At 37.0% G+C, this 5,504-nt stretch overlaps 1 non-coding gene across 1 annotated transcript; it reads left to right on the top strand.

Annotated features, from left to right (window-relative positions):
* The first annotated feature begins 4,048 nt into the window (after positions 1-4,048).
* On the top strand, positions 4,049-4,154 carry LOC124679905. The gene has a single exon (XR_006995326.1). It is a non-coding gene; the product is annotated as a small nucleolar RNA R71 (small nucleolar RNA).
* Positions 4,155-5,504: the final 1,350 nt, after the last annotated feature.

Genomic DNA, 5,504 nt, shown 5'->3' with positions numbered 1-5,504 from the left:
CAAAACGGTGTTAATGCAATGAGTAAACAATTGAATCATATAGCAAAGACTTTTCATGAATAGTACTTTCAAGACAAGCATCAATAAGTCTTGCATAAGAGTTACTCATAAAGCAATAAATTCAAAGTAAAGACATTGAAGCAACACAACGGAAGATAAAGTTTAAGCGAGTTGCTTTCAACTTGTAACATGTATATCTCATGGATAGTTGTCAATGCAAAGCAATATAACAAGTGCAATAAGCAAGTATGTAAGAATCAATGCAAAGTTCACACAAGTGTTTGCTTCTTGAGGTGGAGAGAAATAGGTGAACTGACTCAACATAAAAGTAAAAGAATGGTCCTTCAAAGAGGAAAGCATCGATTGCTATATTTGTGCTAGAGCTTTTATTTTGAAAACATGAAACAATTTTGTCAACGGTAGTAATAAAGCATATGTATCATGTAAATTATATCTTACAAGTTGCAAGCCTCATGCATAGTATACTAATAGTGTCCGCACCTTGTCCTAATCAGCTTGGATTACCGGATCATCACAATGCACATGTTTTAACCAAGTGTCACAATGGGGTACTTCTATGCCGCCTGTACAAAGGTCTAAGGAGAAAGCTCGCATTGGATTTCTCGCTATTGATTATTCTTCAACTTAGACATCCATACCGGGACAACATAGACAACGAGATAATGGACTCCTCTTTTATGCATAAGCATGTAACAACAATTAATAATTTTCTCATTTGAGATTGAGGATATATGTCCAAAGCTGAAACTTCCACCATGGATCATGGCTTTAGTTAGCGGCCCAATGTTCTTCTCTAACAATATGCATGCTTAACCATAAGGTGGTAGATCGCTCTTACTTCAGACAAGACGAACATGCATAGCAACTCACATGAAATTCAACAAAGAGTAGTTGATGGCGTCCCCAGAAACATGGTTATCGCACAACAAGCAACTTAATAAGAGATAAAGTGCATAATTACATATTCAATACCACAATAGTTTTTAAGCTATTTGTCCCATGAGCTATACATTGTAAGGCGAATGATGGAATTTTAAAGGTAGCACTCAAGCAATTTACTTTGGAATGGCAGGAAATACCATGTAGTAGGTAGGTATGGTGGACACAAATGGCATAGTGGTTGGCTCAAGTATTTGGATGCATGAGAAGTATTCCCTCTCGATACAAGGTTTAGGCTAGCAAGGTTATTTGAAACAAACACAAGTATGAACTAGTACAGACAAAACTCACATAAAAGACATATTACAAGGATTATAAGACTATACATCGTCTTCCTTGTTGTTCAAACACCTTACTAGAAATTATCTAGACCTTAGAGAGACCAATTATGCAAACCAAATTTTAGCATGCTCTATGTATTTCTTCATTAATGGGTGCAAAGTATATGATGCAAGAGCTTAAATATGAGCACAACAATTGCCAAGTATCACATTACCCAAGACATTATAGCAATTACTACATGTAGCATTTTCCAATTCCAACCATATAACAATTTAACGAAGAGGAAACTTCGCCATGAATATTATGAGCTAAGAACACATGTGTTCATATGAACCAGCGGAGCGTGTCTCTCTCCCACACAAGCATTTATTCAAACAAAAACAAAAACAAAAGCAAACAAATAGACGCTCCAAGTAAAGTACATAAGATGTGATTGAATAAAAATATAGTTTCAAGAGAAGGAACTCGATAATTTATCGATGAAGAAGGGGATGCCTTGGGCATCCCCAAGCTTAGACGCTTGAGTCTTCTTGAAATATGCAGGGATGAACCACGGGGCATCCCCAAGCTTAGAGCTTTCACTCTCCTTGATCATGTTGCATCATACTCCTCTCTTGATCCTTGAAAACTTCCTCCACACCAAACTCGAAACAACTCATTAGAGGGTTAGTGCATAATAAAAATTCATATGTTCAGAGGTGACACAATCATTCTTAACACTTCTGGACATTGCATAAAGCTACTTGGACATTAATGGATCAAATAAATTCATCCAACATAGCAAAAGAAGCAATGCGAAATAAAAGACAGAATCTGTCAAAACAGAACAGTCCGTAAAGATGGATTTTATTAGGCCACCAGACTTGCTCAAACGAAAATTCTCAAATTGAATGAAAGTTGCGTAAATATCTGAGGATCATGCTCGTAAATCGGCTTAATTTTCTGAGCTACCTACGGGGAGATAGACCCAGATTCGTGACGGCAAAAAAATGCGGAGCTGCGATAATCCAAATCTAGTACTTACTTTTCTATCAAAGACTTTACTTGGCACAACAAAACTCAAAACTAAGATAAGGAGAGGTTGCTACAGTAGTAAACAACTTCCAAGACGCAAATATAAAACAAAGTACTTGTAGAAAAATAGCACATGGGTTATCTCCCAAGAAGTTCTTTCTTTATAGCCATTAAGATGGGCTCGGCGGTTTTAATGATCCATTTGCGGAAAATAGTATTTGAAGCAAAAGAGAGCTTCAAGAGGCAAGTTCAAAACAAATTTAAGTCTAACATGCTTCCTATGAAGAGGAATCTTGTACACAAATGAATTCATGAAGAACAAAGTGACAAGCATAAGAGGATAAAACACGAGTAACTTCCAGATTCTCAACATAAATAGGGGAACTTAATATTATTAAGATGCATATAACCATATTTCCCTCTCTCATAATAACTTTCAGTAGCATCATTGATGAAATCCACAATATACCCATCACTTAAAACATTCTTATCATGGTTCATATGCATAGAAGTATCATTAATTTTGGCATAAGGAGAGTTCTTTTCATTAATAGTAATTGGAGCGAGGATTATTATCAAGAATTTGAACATGGTAAACAAGTTGCATATTAAGGGAATTGTTTTTGGTAACCCAATCATGACTATGACAAGTTTCATAAGGATAGTTAGAACCCATATCATAGCATTCTTTGTAATGATCATCAGATATCGGAGGCACAGTGTCATCATAAGAAATAGAATAGTTATCTTTCACAATCGGTTTATCTGTGTCCACACCATTATTGTTATTAGAAGGAGATATATCAAGAACATAATGACCAGTAGCTAAAGGATTTGCAAACACCTCTTCCCCAAGCTTAGAGCTTTCTATATCATTATGGGAGGAAGCATGGATAACACTGACACTATGGCAATCATTATCATCATCATTTTCAGAATTAATTTCCCAGAGATTTGCAATATCAAAAGTAGTGTGCTCATTCAAATCATGATTGCTAATGTATGTAAAGGGCATAGGAAGATCATCGTATTTAGATTCATTATCACAATAATCATCAGGAGCAACATACTTACGGTTACCTATCGTTATCTCATATACGCGGGGATATGTTGTTACCTCTTTCTTTTTATTCCCCTTATTCTTCTTCTTCTTCTTCGTTCCCTTATTCTTCTTCTCCTTCTCCTTTTCCTCGTTCCCTTCTTCAGGAGGGAGAGGCTTGAAGGGTGGCTTGTCCACATAACCTGATTTACTTTCAGAAACAATAGAAGAAACTTGGGAGGATCCCTCCTTTTCATTAATTAGTTGAAAACACACGGCGGTCCTATCATATTTTGGCAAGGTGTCATCTTCTAAAATATTTTGTATGTAAGTATTTGTATGGCTATTATCAATGCAATAAGAAAAACACCCATGCAGGACATCATCAATATCAAGATCACTCATATGTAACAAAGAGATTTTTCTCGACAGTTCTTCACACCCCAAAAATAAAGTAAGTTCATCATGCTGATTAGGAGTAATTTCATCATCACAATACAAATTTGCAGCACTCATATTTCGAAATTTATCGGTATCCATAAAAGCTTCAATGCATTCATAATCATAATTTATACCTGACTCTTTACCTTTGTCATTCTCCCAATCTTCAGCGTTCTCCTTAATCCGATCAAGAAGGTCCCTTTTAAACTCTTCTTTGTTGCGCGTGAATGATCCAGAACAAGTAGCATCCGGCAAGGTCTTATCTTGAAAAGAAAGTCTTGCATAGAAATTATCAATGATGATATTACCTGGAAGCTCATGATTGGGGCATTTGAGCATTAAAGACTTCAATCTCTCCCATGCTTGGGAAATACTCTCTCCATCATGAGGCCAGAAATTATATATTCGGTTTCGGTCTTTGTAAATTTCACTTGGAGGATAGAATTTAGAATAAAATAGATGCACAATATCCTTCCAATCAAGAGAATGCTCATCCTTCAGCAGTTTATGCCAATGCGCCGCTTTACCAGACAACGACATAGAGAATAATTTCTTCTTCACTTCATCCATAGCGGTTATAACCCGCATAATTCATGCAAAAACAGTAAATGATCTCCAGGATGCACAGTTCCATCCCCTTCATAGCGGTTATCCATAACACGTTCAATAATTTTCATAGGTATTTTATATGGAGTACTTTCGGTAGGTGCATTTAAAATATCACAAGCATCATTAGAGTTATCGCATATGGGAGATAAAGTATTATCAGAGCAAATTTTCTCCCCTAAAGATGGGAAGCTAAAAAGATCATGAAAACCAGCTTCCCCAAGCTTAGACTTCTCCATAGCATTAGCAGTAATTGCATTCATACTAATAACATCGCTACTAGCATGCAAATAAGGTTCCATTGGTTTTTTAATGTTCACACCAAACAATTCTAAATCAGGAAAAAGATTAAAAAGCTCACTAAATTTTTTGTTGTTTTCCATTATGCCTAACTAGTGAAAATAAAAACAAGAAACAAAAAGATGCAATTGCGGGATCTAAAGGAAATAGCTTCGAGCACAAACACAATGGCGCCGAGAAAAGTACTGTTACACTGGAACCGGAGTATGAGTGCCTTTTTACCTTTCCTCCCGGCGGCGGCGCCGGAAAAGTGCTTGATGTCTACGTTCCCCTCCTTTCCTCGTAGACAGTGTTGGGCCTCCAAGAGCAGAGGTTTGTAGAACAGCAGCAAGTTTTCCCTTAAGTGGATCACCCAAGGTTTATCGAACTCATGGAGGAAGAGGTCAAAGATATCCCTCTCATGCAACCCTGCAACCACAAAGCAAGAATTCTCTTGTGTCCCCAACACACCTAATAGGTGCACTAGTTCGGCGAAGAGATAGTGAAATACAGGTGGTATGAATAAGTAGTAGCAACGACACCGAGAAAAGTGATTTGCCCGGGACGAGTAAACAAGCGAGTAGTAATGCGGCGGTAGTAACACGGTAAAACGATAAACAAGCAGCGATAGCGATATTTAGGAACAAGGCCTAGGGATTACACTTTCACTAGTGGACACTCTCAACATTGATCACATAACAGAATAGATAAATGCATACTCTACACTTTTGTAGGATGATGAACACATTGCGTAGGATTACACGAACCCTCAATGCCGGAGTTAACAAGCTCCACAATAATGCTCATATTTTAGTAACCTTTAGTGTAAGATAGATCAAAAGACTAAACCAAGTACTAACATAGCATGCACACTGTTACCTTC

This window comes from Lolium rigidum, chromosome 7, assembly GCF_022539505.1.
Source record: "Lolium rigidum isolate FL_2022 chromosome 7, APGP_CSIRO_Lrig_0.1, whole genome shotgun sequence".
Classification (NCBI taxonomy): domain Eukaryota; kingdom Viridiplantae; phylum Streptophyta; class Magnoliopsida; order Poales; family Poaceae; genus Lolium; species Lolium rigidum.
This window is presented reverse-complemented; position numbering and strand designations above follow the sequence as displayed.